This window comes from Equus asinus, chromosome 25, assembly GCF_041296235.1.
Source record: "Equus asinus isolate D_3611 breed Donkey chromosome 25, EquAss-T2T_v2, whole genome shotgun sequence".
Taxonomy (NCBI): Eukaryota; Metazoa; Chordata; class Mammalia; order Perissodactyla; family Equidae; genus Equus; species Equus asinus.
This window is the reverse complement of record NC_091814.1, coordinates 26,466,294-26,488,326: the sequence shown is the minus strand read 5'-3', so window position 1 is coordinate 26,488,326 and position 22,033 is coordinate 26,466,294. Positions and strand designations below refer to the sequence as shown.

Sequence of the window (22,033 nt, the reverse complement as noted above, 5' to 3'; positions counted from 1 at the left end):
TTAGACACTGAGACGTGTGTATGTGCAGCCTGGGGCTCTGGCTGCTAGGAGAAGAAAGAGAGAGAAAAGGAGGGAGACAAGAAGTGGCAAGGACAGGAATGAAAGGTTCGAGCCAAGAAATAAAAATAAACAATTTCTAAACCCAAGGCAGCAGTGGAATTCCCAGCTGGGCTCTGGATTGTGTTTCATTCAGTGGAGGACATTTTCTGGGCAGCCTTCATCCACTCCCCCTGGCTGGGTTTTCACAGCACCCATATCATGTCCAACTAGTGTCTACTTTAAATCCCATAAAATTCGGACCACTTGCCTTTAACTAAGACTACGTAGCGATGGCGTTGCAAGGTGTAGTGGTAAGAGTTGGGAGGCTCTGGTCCTGGTAACTCTTGTGTGTCCACAGGCAGTTATTAAACCGCTCTTTTATAAAAAGGGGCCGGTAATTCCCACCCTTAATACCTCAAGGGCTGCTTTAGGGAAAATGAGAAAATAAGTAGGAAAGGGCTGGGCAAAGCATAAATCGTTCCACATGAATGCAGTATGAAATGTTATAAGTGATAACTTTCTAATTTGACCTTTTTTTCTCCTCTTGTGTGAGCAGTTTTCACAGTAGGTAGTTCCTGGTGAGGATAGGTTTGGACACAGTTGTCACTTTTTCTCTCTTCTGATGGAAAGATACGCTTTTGAAAAGGATATAGAGTTACTCAAGGCCTAAAGACCCCCTTCCTTAGCTCGGTGAGCGTTAAATTATACCTCCTTAAGTACTGTGTGTTCTCAAATGACAACGGGCAGTGCTCACTAGGTTTAGTATGGCTCTAAGTAATGGAGGGAGATTATTCCACTTCTCTGTCAATCAGACATACTTAAAGATCACTTAGCTATCACATCCATTCTTTCCTTTCCAGTCCCACTGCCATCATCCTAGTTCTAGAAATAGTTCATGAGCTAGACTATTGTGATCATTTCCTAATTCCTGTTACTGCCTTTAGTTTCTCCTTTCTCCTGTACATACTTCCTGAATTTTGTCATTCCTTGCCCAGAAATCATCAGTGCCTCTCTCTTGCCCACCTAAGCAATTTCAAACCCTGAAGTTGATGTTCAGAATCTTCCATACTCTGGCCCTAATCTGCTTGTCCTTCCAACTCATCCTCCTGTCATCCAGATAAACGTTGGATGCCAGGCAATGTGGTCAGCTCCCCCTTACCTGGTTACACACATTTCCCCCGACATTCACTCCTGCATGCCACGTACAGTAATGTCCTTTCATTTCTATACCACCTCCCCCATCCCACTCCACTCTCAAAATCATACTTACTCTCCCACGTTCGGCTCCTCCTTGCTGTCTGTCTTCTTAGCCCTTCTTCCCTCTTCTCTCTACTTTATCACACGTGTCCTTTCCTTACATTATAGATATGTGCACTGACATCCTTAATTAGTCTTTGTGTCTTTCACTCCTGAATATGTGTATATGCGTTCCCAAAATGCCTATGTTAGTTGCTTTAAACATGTTTGTTGAATGAATAAATCAGGTAGGAGAAGTTAAGATACCACTGAATTGGGGCTGGTCCCGTGGCCGAGTGGTTAAGTTCGCGCGCTCCGCTGCAGGCAGCCCAGGGTTTTGTTGGTTCGAATCCTGGGCACGGATGTGGCACTGCTCATCAAACCACGCTGAGGCAGCATCCCACATGCCACAACTGGAAGGACCCACAATGAAGAATATACAACTATGTACCAAGGGGCTTTGGGGAGAAAAAGGAAAAAAATAAAATCTTTAAAAAGAAAAAAAGATACCACTGAATTAAAAAATGCACTTTAATGACTAATAGCCATGTCTTATATATCAGCTGTAAAATATCTAGTAACGATTTTTACTTTACATGCTTTACGAATCCACAAATATACGGTCTTTTTAATTCAAAAGGTTCTTAAGTCTTCCTTTTTATAAAAAGTTTTTAAACTTTTTGGCCAATGCAGATTCTCTGAGAATAAGATTCAAATCAACATTAAATATGTGAAGTTATATAGTGATGATATTGCTGAGAGAATTATCCCTGTGAATCCTTTAACTCCTCCTTTCCTAAAAGAAGCCCCTTATCAAAACCTGTAGCAATATAGCATCCTTTCTAGTGGTGTTCTCATTACTGTCTCTACCAGATGTGGGACTGGAACTTCCAGAGAGAAACTGGTGGAGCGTGGAAGCAACTTGAAATCAGGAAACTTGGATCCTTCTCGTGGCTTTTCTTTTGACAAGTTGCTTCACCTCTGTATTTTTGCGTCATCTGTGATATTGACCTGATAAGCACGCTCTGAGGTCCCTTTCAGCTCATAGTTCTAGAGTCCTACAAGTATAATCTTTGAGTCTTACTGTTAGCTCGAGGGACACCAGACTCAACTGTAGACTGCGCTCTCCAGAAAACTGTTTCATTAGAAACACCGTCTGCCATACTTCCTCGCCCACCCAGTTGCTTCCTCCCATTGTATCTTGAGGCCCTAAATGGGAAGGAGGAAGAGCCTGCATGACATGAACTTTTCCCTTTGACCTTTCAGAGATTTGTGGTCACAGAAAGCATTATTCTTTGGGGGTGAAACAATTCATTTTTAATTATTTTCCAATGTGAGTTAAGGGAGTGAGTTCACTCCAGCCAATCTTAAATGTAAATAGATACCTCTATAAGATTGTTCTTATTCAAGTTTTAGTGAAAATGGAAATAAAGTGTGTAATAAAGTTAGTGTTCTCTCTGTAAAGGCAGAATGCCATTAAGGTCAGTTTATGACACAAAAATCTCATGAATTTTGCTTTGTGATAATTATAGCAGTGGAAAAATAGAGATGAAGCTTTTATCTTTGTAAACCATAACTTGTGTGATTTTTATTTTGGTTTTCTTTTCTCCCATATTAGGCAAGGGGAAAAAAGGACATCTACTAAGAAAATAAATAAAATATAAATTGTCAGGACAAAAATAGCATCCTATTTGAGTAAACACATTTCAGGCATTTGGATATCACAAGGTTACATGGTAATAGTTGGCCACATGCCATCATTTTAATTTTTCTTTAAACAGTTCCGAAAGGCCTCTTTCCACTTAAAGTATACATTAATAAGATGTTGCTACATGTGGAATTGTAGGACTGAGAAGTGAGGGTGATAATTAAAATTCATATGCAAATCTTTAAAAACTCGCTTTAATTATAGGAAGTTTTAATTCTTCTATTTTACCAAGCTGAATTTGAATTTCGAAGGAATTAAAACATATCCAGATCTATTCCTCAGTTAGTTGCCATTGGGTACCTTCTGGTGCCGTGGCTGGGGACTGGTGAACAGCCCCAGGCTGGAGAGGTAGAGGGAGTGAGGAGAACCAACAAGTCTGGACATGGTGGGCCAATCTCCGAAGGGTTTGAAGGCAGCAGGAATAGAGAAATGGACTTATCCTTTATGACAGAGCCAAAGGGGAACAGTAAATCCCTTTACCTTTTTACATGATGAGACTTTTCAACCTTAGCACTGTCTCAACTGAGCATTTGAGACCAGCAAAGCATTGTCTTTGAGCCCACAATAGTTGGAGAAGAAAAAAGAAATCTCAATATTATAATTTCGTATGCAATCCATTGTTTTTCCCCAGCTGCCAGATGAAAGCCCTTCAAAGGTACAGAAAATGAATGAGACCACATCATTCAATGGAATATTCATATATTCATGGATCCATTCATTTATTCAATAAATATGTCATCAGTAGCAATTTTGACCTTGGGGAATGAGGCTACGTTCTATTATATCCGGGTCAAGTTGGGGAAACCCTGTACTGAGATGACATAAAACCCTGATGCCAGTCAGAATGTATTTTATCTTTTGGTCTCATTCAACACCTTGTCTGGGATTAGGTTTACTGTTCTTGGACTCTTAGGACAAGGGAGCCAACCAACTCTGTAATTTAGGAGGGAATTTCAAATTAAGTTATATAGCAGAAGAGAGGAATTCAAGACCAACAAGCAATAGTCTGATAAATCTACCCCTGCCACTCACCACACAGCCATACTGTGGACTTGTAATGATAATAATAATAATAAGAAGAAGAAGCATCCTTTTGTGGAGATTCCTTATCTCTTTGTAGAAGTAGTCACAAAGAATTTTGTTGATCTCCAACCTACTGATAGGATCACTCCAACCTTTATCACATTCATAGTGTGTGTGAGTAGGTATGTAAATGTGTGCACGTATTCCACTTCTGCCACTTTCTGCCTGTGTGACTGCGGACAAGTCACTTTCCCTTGATAGGACTCAGTTCCCTCAACTCTCAAAAGGACAATTGAGCTAGATGATGGCCAAGGCCTCTTCCAGTGTCATATTATACTTATAAACCATGATGTTTTTCCATTCCCAAGAAAATAAAAGAGGAGGGAAAATGCTTCATGGCTATAAATAAAAGAGAAATTTGTATTTTTGGAAAGATTCTCTCCCATCTGTGAGATGACAATGTACGCCATGCTATTTTCATTGGAGTTGGTGTTTGATAGCATCCTGCCCAGTTCGGACCACGTTTGTCCCTGCAGCCATGTTGTCCTTGGACTAGGATCGAGTTAGTTGTTCCAGACTCAAGTTGGTCCTGCCTTCTGCCCTACAAAAAAAAAAAAAAATCACAACCTCCAAAGGGCAGTTTTTTGGTGTGGGTGCTCCCGAAAGTGGCATGGCCCCTGTGGGCCTCTGTAAATATTAAGCTAACTAAACCGGCTGAATTTAATCATGGGAAATGTTAGCATTGATTTCTGCAGATGGCCCTCTTCTTGCTGGGTCCAGCCTTGCCACTTCTTGCCTGCTAAGAAGGAGTTCCACGTTCTTGGACAAGCTTGCTTTCCGATAAAATATTAGGCCTCTTTCTCAGAAAACCTGATTGTTATTTTAAATTGTGGTACATTTTTTAAATCTCTACTTATCTCTAGCTACATTTGAACTTGGGGAAATTCTATTTCATATCTCCAAATATTAATATTTATATCTCTAAATATTCTCCAATCTGACAGAGAAATAAGGCAGAAGCTGAGACTGACTTTGGTCTGGAACAACTAACCAGATGAGTAAATAAATGAATAAATGCTTTATTCCACAGATGTTTATTGAGAGCCATTTAATATCTAGCACTGTGAATGCAAATATCAAGAGGACATGGTTTTTGAACTCCATAAAGTAGCAGAAAGCTAGAAGGGCTGGGAAGTTATCTGGTTCAGTCCTCTGCTTCTCTGAAAGGGAAGGACCACACCACCCAATATAGTCAATATCATATTATTTTTAAAGAATTTTGGGAATGACCATTTTAAGAGGAATTTACATATATATAATCGTATTCCTATCAACTAAAAATATACAGATTGCTTATAAAGATGAATTGATATTTGCCATTCTTTTGTAGATTTTGCAAGTGACTATGCCAAAAGCTATTCTTTCTTTCTAGAATTGTGCTATCCAAAGGAACTTTTTATAAACTGATGGAAATGTTCTATTTCAGTGCTGTTACGTAAATTAACCATTAGCCACATTAGCTCAACCTGGCTGTTGAGCACTTGAAATGTGGCTAGTGTGACTAAGAAAATGAATTTTTAATTGTCTAATTTGCATTAATTGAAACTTAAATAGCCACATGTGGCTACTGGCTACATGTTGGACAGTGCACTTCTAGATGGTCTGCCAGTAATTTCATGGCCAGCAAAGATGGGATGATAGTGTTAGAGCTATGACCATATTGTGAAAACAGAATAGACTTCCTAACATAGGACACAGAAAAGCATGCTTTCTGCTTAAATAAGCCTTTCCTAGTATAAGTACAACTCTTTATTAAAAATTAACCATCTGCAAGAGGTTAACTCAGATTAGTATAATAATATGCTTTATACAATGAAATAATATGGAGGAATATTTAAAATATAAACACATAAATACCTACATTTATTATGGTTCTGTTTGCAGGAATTTCCAACTCTATCAGCCACGAATTCATCTAACCTAATAATTTTTCAAGCCTAAGCAGGACAGGTCTTTGAACTCATCTTGAATCCTTTCTTTACGCCTAAAAACCCTTTGGGGCTTATAGGAAGTCTGGTCCCTGTTTCAGATCTCCCAGGTGACCGAAGCCTTTGCTGGCAGCCCCTGCTTAGCTGTTCCTTCCTCCCTGACTTGCTGCTCTATTCAACGTGTGGCCCACAGATTAGCAGCAGTGGTTGGCATCACCTGGAAGCTTGTGACCAATGCAGGATCTCAGGCCCCACTCAGGCTTTTAAATCACATTCTGCATTTTAACCACATCCCCTGGTGATTCCTAAGCACATTAACTTAGAAAAGCTCTGCTCTAGTGGATAAGGCCTTTAAATGTCATCTAGGATTTACCGAAGATAAGGAATCATGTTGCTTTCTTTGCATTAAGGATACTACTTGTTTAAAATTTTCTGTTTTATTTTGAAGTTTTTCAAACATATAGAAAATTGGAAAGAATTTTACAGTGAGAGCAGTATACCTACCACCTAGATTCTGTCATTAATATTTTACTCCAGTGACTTCCCCATATATCTATCCATATCTGCGTCCTTCCATCCATCCATCAATCCATCTTACCGTTCTGATGTATTTTACAGTAAATTGCAGTACACAAAGGTGTATAGTACACAGTACACTTTGACCTGAGTAAATACTCCTGGTATTGTATCATTAACTAGAGTTCAATATTTGTTTGCAGTTTTTTTTTCTCTCTTGAGGTAAAATTTTGCACAATTAAGTGTACAGATCGTAAGTGTACATTCTCTGAGCTTTGACAAATGTAATACACTTGTGTATAAGTTTTCTACCCTTTACTTTCTTGTGTGTCCTCCTTTCTTGTAGTTTACAGAAGTGAACAAAAAAGAAGGAAGGGGAAGAAGGACAGAGCACAGTTACCCACAGGATAGTCTGTCTGTTTCCATCCGGTCAGATGTGTCCCTCCCCCGCAACCCCTAGATGCCTCTCACCCCCTCACTCTGTCTTACAGCCAAACTCAGCTCAAAAGTCTATTTTAAATTGAATAACATGGTTTATTTTACACTTGCCTTAGGTTCTGACTTGATATGCCTGCTTTTAAAGGGACTTGTATCCCTTTTCCATCATAAAAACTTTTGAAATATGTAAAAATAGAAACTATGATATTTGAAAATTAAATTATAGTGTGATCTCCTCACTTGCAAGATATTACATTTCCCCTCTTTATCTTTGGTTGTTTCTCCCCCTTTTTCCTCCAGTGTCCCTTAGCTTGAAGTCAATTGATTTTCTGAAGCCTCCTTCAAACTTATACAAACTTATTTTTCAAAATCACACACCTGTCTAAAATTGTACTTTATTTCACCTTAGGGAAGTGATCTGTCATGGGAGTGGGGAAGCCCATCCTCAGCCGACCTGTAGACTAAGAGGATGCTCTGCTCTGTAAGAGAATGAGGATGTGATGAGGGAAGCTTCAGGCCCCTCTCTCACCAGAGCTGGGGAGTTCTGGAGAGACCCAGCTGTGCTACTCAGCACTCTGTGCCCTTTTAGAGCGATGGAAGAACAAAGCACAACTAATTGTATGCCTTAACTTCCGGGGATCACTTGAGCTTCCACCAATATCCGTACTAAGAATACTAACTCTTAACATTTGGTGAGTGCTCTAACACAGTCCAATGTCTTTGTCAACAGTCTCATCTCCCTTTTATGGATGAGAAAACAGAGGCTCAGGGAGGTTCAGTAGCTTACTCAAGATCAAATAGCCAGTAAGTGATAGAGCCAGGCTGTGGGCCCAGGTCAGTTCAACTCCAAAGCCTGTATTCTTTCCCTTTATCCAGATGGACCCGTAAACCGCTAGTCCTTGTGCTAAAGGAAGGCAAGTGGCAAGAATCTTACAGTAAGAGAATCTGTTATGTTTCCTAGTGATAAATGTTTTGGAGCCTGGTTGATATGGAAAAGAATTATAAAAACTCAGTTATGACTGTTATGTTATGCATCCTTTCAGCTTGGTATATAGAAGGCTTAAGACTCCTTTTATTAAAATTAAATCTAAAAATTACATAGAAAGTTCCTCCCTGGGTATAGCCTGCTCTACACTGCCACTGTGTCATATTTGGGTAACCAACTTAGCCAGGGAGCCAGTGATTATACAGAAGAGAGAGTGGAGATTTTAGATCAAGTATCTCTTGGAGAGATTTGGTGGTTCATTAAAATAGATGGCAAGACTGTTCCAGGAATCTAGGTGCGAAATATCAGTAGAGGTTAATTTTTTTTTAAATCTGGGAACAGTAAAATGGAAGAAAAGGAAAATTCTGCCTCTTAATTTAATAGGCATTTTAAATAATGGTTTTTAGAGGATGGAAGATTAGCATTTAAGAAACTGGGCTATGAATTATAAAAGTAACAGTCTCTCCTGGACCAACAGAAAGGATAAAAAAGAGCCACCCTTGCTCCATGGGGCCAGGACTTCTACCAAGACTGTCCCTCCTCTTTGTTGACACTTGGCATTTTTAATAACTTAAAAGAATAAATGCAACGCAGTGCAGGGAAAATATAATATGAATAAAATCCAAAAAATTAAATAGGAAAAAATGGTGACAACTGTTAGATTACAAAGAGCTAGGAAATAAGGAAAACGGAGAATTGAGACGAAAGAATGTACTAATGAACTACAGGCAATCGAAGGATAAAAACCACAAGAGAATGATAAAATTGCATGTGAAATGGCAAAATGAAGGTTAAAAGCAATCAAGCACACAAGTACTAAAGAGAACAATATGTAACCTATCATTAACTCATTAAAAAAAATAGAACAATAAAAACATAAAATAAGCTAGGATGAGTGGTTAAAATAAATAACTCCATCTAAGAACATACAAAGATTATAAAACAGATCAAGTAGTAATAAAATAAGGAAGTGGGATAAAGCAGTAACTTAAAAAACAATAAGGATAGAAAATTAACAGGCTAAAATGACATTTAATAATTGTATTAATAACTAGCACTTGTTGACTTTCCCCATCTTAGGCACTTTATATGCATTAAGTTATGTAATTCAAGTTTATTAAAACAATTAGGGCATTTTAAAAATGTGAACAACGAAAGTTCAGAGGGGGTTAGAACTAGGCATCAGAACAACGTAAGAACAGTAACAAATCTAAAGGTTAGAGAAATAGACCTGCAGACATCAATTTTCATTCCTGTCTAGTGTGATTATTTTTGCTGTTGAAAATCACCAAGTACCTGTCCTGGTACTTCCTCTCTAGACCTCTAGACCATAGGTTCTGGAAGTGCCTGGCACTATAAATGTCAGTTCTCTCCCCCTCTTGTCCTAGTAAGCTTGGCCTTTGCTGGAGGCAATTCCTAGTGGTTAAGATTCTCAAGCGATAGCGAGGCTTGCCCAGTGGCCGAGTGTTTAAGTTTGTGCACTCCGCTTCGGCGGCCCAGGGTTCACCAATTCGGATCCTGGGCGTGGACCTACACACCGCTCATCAAGCCGTGATGAGGTGGCATCCCATGTGGAAGAACTAGAGTGACATACAACTAGGATATACAACTATGTACTGGGGCTTTGGGGAGACAAAAAGAAAAGAGAAATATTGGCAACAGGTGTTGGCTCAGCAAATCTTCCTCACCAAAAAAAGCATAGAAAAATATTAAACATTCTCAAGCAATGGAATGCATAGCCCAGAACCTACACAGTGGCAAACATCTCGTAATTCTACTCATTTTACATGACTCAGCTGGGAATTACCTTCTCCTTGGAAGCACTGCCTAGTTCCTCCAGACTGTACCTACATAGTGCTTAGTGCACTGGGCTGGAATGGGAGTTCTTCTCTGATTCTTATCTTTACTTCCTCTCTAGGCCCTTGGTTTCTGAAGAGAAGGATCTTAGGTTTGTATCCCAGCCTTCACTTCAAGCCTGGGACATAGTAGGTGCTTAATGTATGCTTTTTGAAGTGACCTACTTGAACCTGTTGTCAAGAGGTTTTTCTTTTCTTTCTTTGTCTTTTTTTTTTTTAAACCTGCAACCAGACTTGTGGCTGGATTTTATGCCTGCCTAAAATCCCCATAAACATAACAGATTTTTGTATTTCTGTTGTCCAGAGAGTTTTTCCCACAAGAGAATGGCTTTTTTCTTTTCATTTATCAGAACCTGGTACTCATCTTTTACCTCCAACTTATCTATATCTAGTATCCTATTATCTTCACCAACTCATGCCAGAAATCTTTTATGGGTCTATATATTCAATGACCAGCTATCTATTGCTGTTTCTCCTCTTTCTCATACTTTTTTCTAGAGCAGGTGTGGTCTCTGGAACTTGAGCTTGATCCACACTTCATCCATTCATTCATTCATTCATTCACTCATTTGATGAATGAGTGCATTCGAACAGCAGGCATTTTCTTGGAATCTGTTATTAACCGGTTATTGTGTTGGGCGTTAGGGAAAATAAAAAGGAGATATAGTGCCTTTTCTTGAGCAACTCTCATCTTGTCTAAGCTGATTGCTATGTTTAGCCTGTTTCCTTTGACCATATTTTTTGTGGAAAGAGAAAAACAACTGATTAACACTCTTCACAGGTAATTGTATTTGAAGAGAGTTATGAAATCATTTGCTAACTTTTTCTTCGCTAGGCAAAAGGGTGCCTCCATCTTTCTTCTTCAGACCTGTATTTGACCATTAATTGTGGTCTCTCTTTTCAGTGAGCTCTGGATGTTGGCTAAGACCTTTCAAACACTTAGAACAAAGACCGAAATTAGATGTGGACTTTCTTTCCTATGCTGTGTTTAAATTTTACATTTACTTTTTTTTTCTGATTCTGAATTAAAATTTAATGCAGAAAATTTGGAGAATGCAGGAAAATCAGAGAAGCAAATTACTGCTAACTTTTTACTCTGCAGCCTTCTCACATTTGTGTGTAAGTGTGTTTTGTGTGGGTGCAGAATAGTTATGATCATATCGAACATATCATTTTGTAACCTACTTATTTTACTAAAAATATATTATGAATATTTTCCATGTCATTAAACATTCTTCTCAAACATAACTTTAATAACTGCATAGGAGCCTGTCATAGGGAAAGTCCATAATTTATTTAATCAATCTCTACTGGGGAACATTTAAGCTGTTTTCTTTCTTTTTTTTTTTTTTTTGCTATTATTAATAACACTGGTAACATCATAGTACAGAAAATTCAGTACATATTTTCTATTATTTCCTTGCATAATTCCTAGAAATGGAGTTACTGGATCAAAGGAGAGGAACAAATCTAAGGCCTTTGTGATATATTATAAACTTTTCTCCTAGAAACTTCTATTAATTTTTGGTTCCCACCAGCAGTTTATGATCATTCCCATTTCCTCATACCCTTAATAACAATGCCTTAGCAGTGTTTCAGTCTTTGTCAATTATCAAATTATAAAATGCCGTCACATTTTTGTCTTAATTTAATTTGTATCTCTTTGATTACTAATGAGATTGACCATTTTTCATATGTTTGTTAGTCTTTTATATGTATTCTTGAAATGTTTGTCTTTTTCTTATTAATGTCTACAAACTCTTACACAATAAGGATGTTTTCCTATTCCACACTTGGCCAAGATTTAGAAAATAGAGAATACTCTATTTCTGAATGGAGGAAGGATCATGTGGAATAAGGCTCCAAGTCTCATTCTGTCTATTCTGAAAGCTGGATTATTATCCTAGGAAACTAAAGACAGATCTATAAGTAATACTGGTATTGATCTTAAAAAAAAAAATTAACTTTGCAATCTGAATTAGCTTGACGTTTTCTATACTTCTAGTCTATGAAAAAACTCAGGGCTATAAAATAGAACATCAGAGTTTTCTAGAAGAACCAAGAGATACATTACTCAGTCAAAAATTTCCTTGAAGGGGCTGGCCCCGTGGCCGAGTGGTTAAGTCTGTGCGCTCCGCTGCAGGCGGCCCAGTGTTTCATTGGTTCGAATCCTGGGCACGGACATGGCATTGCTCATCAAACCACGCTGAGGTAGCGTCCCACATGCTACAGCTAGAAGGACCCACAACGAAGAATATACAACTATGTATTGGGGGGCTTTGGGGAGAAAAAGGAAAAAATAAAATCTTTAAAAAAAAAAAATTTCCTTGAAGATTTACCCTACGCCTAGTATTACCTTAAGTAATAGGAGTTTACAAATATGTCCTTGGCCAGGTTATAGCCAGGTTGAAGAAATAAAGCTACATATATTTAAAAAGTTTTCTTATGGCCTTAGCTAGACTTTGGTCTAGAAAATGGTCTTTTGAGTGACTAGATGGTTTCTCATATTTTGGATGCTCTGTCAGTCTCCTTGTATCTTCCTTTACCATCTGTAAGATAGCACATTCTTTTAGGTTATTGAATTTTAACATCTCACCATCATTCCCCTCTGCCCTTCACATTCTGTAGCAGAACACATATAGAAAAGCCAAGTCAGACTCCTGAGCCCACAGCACAGCTGGAAGATTTCCACTGCAGGGGCTTCTGGGATAATCCAAAAGGAAAAAAATAAAAATTTAAAAAATCAACCCCCTCTTCTACTTGGATGAGAATCCCGGAATACAAGAGGGTATCCCCGAGCATCCACTGAAGATCTCTGGGATGGTGTCAAATGAATTCAGAATTCTTTTGAGTAGATAGACAGTTTTCAAGCACTTGCTCTCATTTCATCAGTAGATAGAATTCTCAGAACAATGTGCTCCCATAAATAAATTAGGTGCAATGGAGGCTAGTGCCCCATTCTAGCACATTCCCCTCAACATTCTCTATCTGCATTTCCCCCACTGCGTCGCACCATATCTCCCCCCTCTTCTGTTAGCTGTAATGACCCTGCAAACACTAAATGGCATTTGAGTGCATTAAGCAGCAAACTCTCCGGTGACATAGCAATTATGGCTCTGAAATAGATTTGGTGCGTCACGGAAGATAAGGGTTTTGAAAGTTTCTGTTGTGATTATAGCCTGTAACTCCCACAAATAATAGGCTTCAAAATAAGAGGCTGCCAACGGAGCCTTTGTGGCTTTGTCTCAGTGATGGCACGTAAATTGCTATTAATGTCCTAAGTGTACTTGAATATGCCAGTCTTTGGGATGCAGAGTTGGCTCAGTGTCTCTCTTTACGCGGCATGTCATTGTTGGTCTGATAATCTGGGGTAATTGCTGTCTCTTGGATGGTCAGAAAAGTGGAAGGGGCTTTATCTTCCTGTGCAATGGTAAATAGCCTCAAGGTTTACACCACAAGTTGTGTGTGTGTGTTCTGTGTAGAGCCACTGTTCATCATTAAGGTGTGCATACAATCTCTGTGTGTGCCCTGAGTAAATAACAGCCATTCAGCAAAGTCAAAGGTTATAAAAATAAGATGAAGAATTTGGGTCTGTGTAGAATGAGCCAATCAGATAATTTATATTGAGAGTAAAAGAAATATCCTTTGCTTGAATTATCCAGATTTGGCTAGATGAGGAAATATAATTGTCTGTTGTCTCATACAGCTACTCTTTTCCAGTATAAGTAGATAAGTAGCATCTGTGTGTGTGTGTGTGTGTGTGTACATTCTTTGGGTGCTATGAGTATTTTCTGAACATCTATTAGCTCTACGTAAATATCATAGAGTATGTGGAAATTACGTGTGTTGTACACTGTGTGGATGTGTATAAGTGTGGATAGGTTTTGGTTTATGCTGGTCTGAGTATAGAGGATGTTTAATCAGATATAAATAGTTTTCTGCACTAAGACACCTCTATTTAGCTAAATCAAGCTGAGCTTATTTTTCTTGGCCTCTGAAAAGTTAAATAAAACAAATTTTAAGTTTTAACTTCCTGTATGTGCATTTAACCTAAGGACCCCAGAAGTCTGTGGGATGCGGAAACATTGTGTGTAGCTGTCCTACTTGCACTTTTAACAGAAATAAGAAAGCAGCCCAGCCCTAAACCTGAAAATGTCCACTACCTCATAACCTGTGCGAGCTATGAAAGGTTCAGCCAAAACCATCCTCTGTGTCTCAGGTGCCTTACGTGGCATTGTTAATTCTGTGCCTTCACAACAGATGAATTAGAAAAGGATGAAGCTAAGAAGGTGCCAAAATAGATCTTGATCTCAGGGTTGACCTACATGTGCACTTCAATCATGTGGCACTGGGTGCTGGCAGGATGGCACACTCTGATGGTGTTACAATTGATAGAGACTTACAGTTGGATTTTGACAGAGCAGCATTGGAGAGCAGTTAGAATGCATGCCAGATAAGGTCGTAGAGAGTGACTTGTAATAAGAGAGTTCATGTTCATACCAAGTGAATGTGGATCAGGTTTATCATCTCGCTCTACCAGGACTCTGCATTGCCAGTGTAAGATAAAACCCTATTAACTGGCAAGATGGTGCTACACATGGTGTTGCCTTAGAAGTTCAACCCCAGAGGAGTAGAGTGTGTCTTATCCAAAACCAAATTTGCTGAGGTGGATTGAAGCTTAAGAGTAGAAGTTATTAGAATCCCCAGAAAGACTTTTCTGAGTCCAGTCTTGTGGTTCATAGGTTCTAGCATCTTAATAAACAGCAAAAGATGCCCCGATGGTGAAATGCAGAGCATGAGTCATGTGCCTTCAGCCCTGAGCATCAGTAGCAGCCGTGCTCTGCATGTGGTACCCACACACTGTCACACAGCCTGAACTTTTGAAACTTGAAGTCCAAAAGCAGTGGCATATTGTGGGGACTAAATTTGGCAGATGGTAGTTTCTGAGTCCTAGCTTCCTGGCCTGAGAAGTAAGAATAGGAGTTCACACTGGATTTATATACCATTATATAGTCATCAACCAAAGTCAGGGAATTACTTTGATGGTTCCTGAGTAACTCCGCAGTTGTGGTGGGCACCAGCAGTCAGATGGTCTTATATTCACAGGGGCAGGGCTCCAAGGGAAGCTTTCAAAGCATTTGTTTTTCTACTTATTCAACTCAAGTACTTAACTGAGCAGCTCCTCTATCAGACAGGATTCTTGTCCTCTGATGGCTTGTGGTTGAGTGATTTATCATCTCATTGAGGATAAAAATCAAAACCTTTCATGTGGCCTGCAAACCTTGGCATGATCAAGCCCTCCCGCTCTGCAGCCCCATCTTGCTGTGCTTGTCACCCTGCTCCTGTTCTCCGTTCTTTCTGCCCTTCTTTCAGTTCCTCGGAGCATTTGGATAGGTTTCTCCTTCTGCCTAGAGGGGTCTTTGCCCCACTGTTTACATGACTATTTTTGGTTCACCTTTAGGCTGACTTTCCAGAAGCCACAACCTCAATGAGGTCCTCTTTGTACTCTCTCATAGCACTTGTTACCATCTAGAATCTACGTTTATTCGTTTGATGATTTATTGAATGTCTATTTCCCACAAGATGGTAAGTTCCATGGGAACAGACCCCAGATTTTTTAAAAATTTGTTTCATCTACCACTGTTTGCCCAGTATATAGCGCAAGGTAGGCACTGAATACATATCTGCGGAATTAAGTGACTATAGTGAATAAGATCTGGTGCTCGCATGGATGTTTAAAGAAATGAGAGCTGAACATGCTTAAATGGGAAAACGAAGGGTCAAAAAGTCAGTGGTGCTAGAATTTGGAGAAGCGGGTGATAGTGTGCCTTGAAGAAACTGACAGGAAGAAGGTGGCTCTCAAGCTGGGCCTAAAGGATGACATAGATTCCTAGAGAGCAGAGGAGAGGGACAGGCAGAGGCACACAGCCTCTCACTTGACTTCTCTATGGAGTGAGAAGAAATCTCACTGTGGCAATGGGAAATCTGTTATTTCTTTGCAGCAACTTATACTACCAAAGTCTCAGTTAGCAAGGGTATCTGTTCTCTCCCAGAATGGCCGATTGCACTGCTGATGTTTCTTAACATAGACCTTCACAGCAAGATCTCAGGGCTCAAAAGGCTGTGATAGGAGCCAGACTAGACAGGGGTGTGGTGGTGTGACTTGGATGTAAGGTCACCAGGGACTAAGTGGTAGGTGGCAATCAGAGAAGATACCCCCAGCAGGCAGGGAACCGTGGAGACAGCAGTCCTAGAGCCAGCAGCATGGACTAGTCCAGGCAGAGGATTGACTTTGGGGAAATGTGATGGCAGGTACTAGTTGGTGAGCTGAGGTTCCAGAGCAGGATCCCAGTTACAGGAGCAAAGCACTATCTCAGTCTTAAATGAACTGTAATAAACAGCACGTTAATCAGAAGCTAGGCGTAGACTTGGTAGAGATGATCTCAGCCACAAGGAAGAAGTTCCTGTACGAAGACACAGATGCAGCAAAATTGATCCTGAGTTACCTAAGGTACCAAACTAGGCTAGAATAAAATTTTTTTGGCTGAGAATACATGTTATTACCAGATAGGGTTGCCCAGATTTAGCAAATAAAAATACTGCATGGGACATACTTACACTAAAAAATTATTTGTTGTTTATCTAAAATTCAAATGTAGCTGGGTATCCATATTTTATCTGGCAACTCCATCCCTAGGTCTTAAGGTGGAAGTAGAATCTGCATGTGGATCTCAGCCCTGGAGAGAGTAAAAATGGGCAAAGACCCTACAGGCCACTTAGGGACTATGTCTGTTCTCTACATTATTGTGATTCTCACTGTGTCTGAGGTGGTGACTAGGAGACTGTTCCATATGCATGGTGGGATATCTTCCTTCGCCTTGTGCCCTATGGAGAACATTCCTCTTGAGATGGTGTGCTAAACTGTGGAGGTGTAACAGGCAGGATCCAGGGTTTTTCTCATCTATTTTCCCTAAGAACAAAGCAGAACAATATAAATTTAATCATAGTTACTTGTTTGGGAGAAGCTATGAAGTACCAGATCTCCTTGATGCTTACTTAGCAAAAGAAAAACGTTCACTTCCTAGACGTAAAAGTTACCCCAAAACGTGGCACTGCCTCTGCGGTCTCTGTTGAATATTTTCTAGGTGTACACAGCTGTTTACATGTAGTCAGTCTGAATTGTAGAGGTCACGGACCTGATGCCATGCCCCTTTCCACACCCGCGATGGAGGATGGATGTTACAGTGCCACTGAATGTTTACGTACTTCTTCATATGTCCCTCCAAGAGATAGTGATTAAAATCTATGCTGTGTCAAACACTGTAGTAGGCACTTTGGAATCAAAGATAAGTTCCACATCCCTGCTCTCATGGTCTGGTAGGTGAGACAGACTGTGAAAGAAGAAATGCACAGGTGCTGTGATAGAGGGACATGCAGAGAACTGGGGTGCCTACAGGAGGAAGGGACATTGCCAGCGGCAAGTTGGGGTGCTAGGACACCTCAGCTCAATCATGAAGAGCAGCCAGGGTGCAAATGGCATGTAATTGGATGAGTAAAACACTATATTCAAGGAGAAAGAAGCAGGCATGAAATGGCAGGTCTGTTATGGGAATTTCTCAGTAGCCTGACATGGTTGAAGTATTAAACATAAGCATTGAGTTAGAGAGTCAGCAAGGTCAAGGATATTGCAGGCTTGATGAGGACATTGAACCCATCTTGAGGCTGATGGGAAGCCATTGGAGGCTTAAACGGGGAGGTGACATGATCAAAGCTACATTTTTGAAAGATTATTCTGGTGGGAGCTAGAGATAGGAATGGAGGGGTGCCAGACTGGGCATGAATCTGTTTACCATTGTAAAATTTCCCAGGGAAATTTTGAATATTTTGTCCCTAAGGGGACTTTCCAATAGCATCTTTTTGCATCACAGCGTTTCTTGGTTAAGTGCTTGCTGTATAATCTTGGGAAAAGAATATACATACCAGGAAAACATGGTTCTTCTGTCTTGATGGAAAAATGCTGGATCTAGGATGTGACTCCACTGGGTGAGCTGTTGTCTCCCCAGATAAATAGTGGCTCTGTGTGTGTGTGTGTGTGTGTGTGTGTGTGTGTGTGTGTACGTACATGTGTGCATACAGAGGAAGAGAGGATGCATCCATGTTTCTTTGTTCCTGGCTGGCCCAACCAGTGCCTGGGTGATTGAGGGCCTGGAGCACGTAAACCTCCTCACCCACGTTGAAGGCATCTCTGGTAATGGCATCTGGCCCATATGCAGATCTAGCTCAACTCGGTGCTGACATCAGCCGCTTTGTGGCACCTCAGCGTATTTCTGGGTTGCAAATGAGAGTTTCCTAGTGCCAGGCTCACTCGGGCTGTCACATCAGGTGATGAATTCTCTGCATCAACCGTGTGCTGCTAAGGTAAGCTCAGAGGAGGAGCGGGAAGAGGAGGATGGGACTCAGCCTGGCAGCCGCTGCTCTGGGCTGAAAACAGTTACTGGATCCTAAACAGCGAGGGAAAGGCAGGTGGCCCCAGTTCCAGCACAAGGAGGGTGGCAGAGAAGAGAAGTCAGGACTTTAGATGCAAGTCTGTGCTCTTCTCTTTTGTCGGGAGAAAGCATGTGAGTTTTCCCATCCACCATTGCTCCATCCTCGGCTCCATAGCCGGTTTCCTCTACCACCTCCCACAGGCATGCTTTGCTTTATCCGTTAGATGGGGTTCTGGCAAAATTTGGTGTATATCACATTATGTGCCAAACTCATTAGTAGGATATAGAGTAACTAGTCATTTTTTTTCCTGAAACTTGTTGTTCCCAAATACCTTGAATTTGTGTTTTGAAAATCCAGATGTCCTTATCTAGAAAACCTGCTGCAGTTTGTCCTAATTTTATGTTCTATTGGCTTCCTCTTCCGTGAGGTTCCAGGTTGAGCCTACTGCTGGCTTAGGATTCACCTGATGGAATTAAATGTTAAACTGAGTCTTGCTTCCCAGGCCACAGGCACAGAGTTACCCGTAGAACTGGGTGCAAACTCTGACCCGCTAGGGATGTTTTCAGAGATAAAAAGGGCACGTTTGACTTTGCAGATTTTACCTTGCCATCCCTGTAACTCCTCAGTGCAGTCTCTGACATTGCATTTTGAAGAGTGTGTCTCCATTATAAAGGATAGTTTGCATCGGAGAGTGAAGAGGGAAGTTGGGGTGCCAAAGAAAAATAAAAACAAAAGTCTTATTTCCCGCCACCCCCACACGGTTGTTAATGAAACCATCTTCAACTCTCACGATGCCCAGAGATAAATAAACACACAAAGGCAGAGATTCCTACTTAATATTCACCCGCAGTCGAGGAAGAGGGAAGGAATTGCTCTCCAGGGTTAACGTGGCAGTAAGCGAGGTCAGCGGTTTCCCAAGACAGTGCAGCTCTGAACGTCTTCCATTAAAGCAGGAATGATGCAGCTGAAGCAGCCAAAGTGATTTACGGGAAACCCCGTTAAGTTGGGTTTGCTCGCAGTTTCCGATCTGGTGGAGGTTTTAACAGCAACAGCAGCAGACAGTATACCATGATAGAAACCACCTCCAGGGAAGGGAATTCTGCAAAATTTCCCAATGTGAGACAGGCTTATTCTGAAAAGTACTTGCATTCATCTAACTTGAAACCCATAGGCTACAGTGTCCTTAATTTGCTAAGAAGTGGCAGGTCATAGCTGGGATATCCTGGGGTAGAGTGACCAGGGACTGGAAGTCCCCTATTCCAGTAAATCCCTGAGTTCTGAGCAAATTGGGATGGTTGGTCACCGAGTGTGAAGTGTGCGTGCATATGTGTCTGTGTCTGTGTGTGTTTACGGATGGATGGGGAATAAAAAAGAGGCAGCTAAAGAGATTTGTTTTATTATTTATTTTTAATAGAAGGTTTTAATATATTCTTCTTCTTCACCAGGCCAACTAACATAATTAAAATGCTGGTTTTGATATCAGCTTGAACTAATTCCTGTCTCTCCCATCTGTGAGTTCTCTGTGCCCTCTGGCATCTTACGCACTGGTCTGAGAAACAGAACTTTGTAAGGAGAGAGATCAGATGTCTATTGTTTGAGTTATTTCAGCTCAAAAATGACTCAAAAAGAAGTCTCCTGGAACCTTCTGGTCAATATACAATGCCTTGCCAAGTCCCTCCTAATTAAACACCACGGAGCTCATTTTCTTTACAAATGACTTCATTTTTGGCACCACTTATTGTTATTTTAATGGAATGATAGCATGGCTAAATAATAGTAGTAGTGGTGATTTGTGAGCAATATAATGAAACTCCTTTGTGCCATGTGCTATGTCAGGGATGCTAACGGCTTTCAGAGAGCTTCCTCACCTCCTTGTCTCATACCAGGTCGATTCTAAGACACATAACTTTTTTCCTCTTTACCAGCACTTTACTCTCCGCCTCATGACATTGTACTTAAGGAACCTCTGTCAAGTTTTCTGAAAATCCCATACTACTCAGCAAACACACACAGACACACACACACATACAAATCTATCTATCTATTTATTTACCTATCTGGTAAACATGTACATATAAGAAAATTATTAGGACAGACGTATCAAAATGCTAAGAGTAATTATCTCTCAGTAGTAGGATTATGGGTGTTGTACATTTTGTTTGTTATGCTTTTCCTATTTTCCAAACATTATATTGCATATATAATTGCAAATATTATTTGTGCAAGTATTATATAAGCATATCTTACTTTTATAATCAGGAAAGATAAATGATGTTAAAAGATTTTCTTTGGGGAAAAATAAATATAACCACTGTTCTCAATCAGCTTAAAATGGTACCAGAATACATGTGTTCTTGGTTGGGAAGGAAGGCTAAGTTATTGTCACCCCTGTGACCAACCTGCTTTAGGAAATTGAATTAATTCTGTTCTTGATTCTGATCATACTGCAGAGTCTTGGCCCCAAAAGGATAGAAAAGCCTCCTGTTATAAAAGAAAGAATTTTCATTTTCCTCTCATTGTTCTCCTTCGAATCTATCACAAACACCAGGGGAAATGTCCTCCAGCAGACAAAAGGAGTGGGAGGAGCTACCTGACTAGGTTAAGAGATGGCCATTTGAACTTGAGAGCAGTTATTCATTGATCCGTGACTGAGGTGATGTGTTCTTGGCATTGCCCAGGATGACCTTGCCCTCTTGGTATCCCGATCTGCTCTTCAGTGAGGTGTGGAAAAAACCTCCCCTCATGCTGATGTAACTGGTGAGAGCTGATTCGAATCAAAACTTTGGCTTTCCTGGGAAAATTGGAGTGTCATTTGGGTGAGCCAATAAAAAAGAAAGCCAAAGGAATGAAAAGAGCAGAGAAAAAGGAACCTGATTCAAAGGTCAGGAAGCCTGTGTTCTGTCTCAGTCATAATCCAGAAGCCTGCTTTTCTCTTGCTCCTCTGCTTTCTTAGGAATGAAACATGAACGGACATTTGCTAGCACCTCCAAAGTGCCAAGCATGTTCCTGAGTACTGTAGATTATGTGAGAATAGAAGCTGGAGTCCCTCCCACATGGCAATATCAACATCTGCCCCATGGACCCCAAATATTTCAGGGAATAAAATGAGAGAAAAGCAGAATAGAAAATAATTTACCGGGAGCGCCTACGACTTGGTCTGTTCAACATGAGCAGTTCCAGAGTTGAGGTCTGTTGACTCCAAAGGAGCACAGTGATTGGAGAAAAAAGGCATTTTAGCACATTTGTATTTCAGTACTTTAAAATATATTAATGATAGTGAATTTTAAACACTGAAGGAAATCATTCTGCGACTATTTTAATGGTGGGATATTTTTTGAAAGGGGTGCTCACTAAAGCAAATCCTTTTAGCATAATTTCATTGTTTGGATGCTTCTGGATTTAGAGTCTTAGAAAAATCATCTATAAATGTAAATCAAACTTGTAGCTTCCTGTCTCACCACCTTTTAGATATATTCACACAGTCCAGTCCTTAGGGTCTTGGCACCATTGATTTACCTGTTTTATTTGCCTGAACCACCCTCTGTACTTTTCAAGGCTCACCTCAAAGAGTACCTCCTCCATGAAGCCTTTCCTGATGCCCCAACAAGATGAGATACTGCCTTCATTTGAAACTTCGTAACACCTGGGCTATACCATTTATTAGGTTCTGCTTTGAATTATAGTTCATTCATGCACTTGTCTTATCCCACTCCTTGAGGACATGAACTGTATCTCACTCATCATTATATACCCAAGA

At 40.3% G+C, this 22,033-nt stretch overlaps 1 protein-coding gene across 9 annotated transcripts in view; it reads left to right on the top strand.

Annotated features, from left to right (window-relative positions):
* Positions 1-22,033, top strand: part of PBX1 (PBX homeobox 1) — a 309,428-nt gene that overhangs the window by 247,824 nt on the left and 39,571 nt on the right. The gene's annotated exons all lie outside the window — the stretch shown is intronic.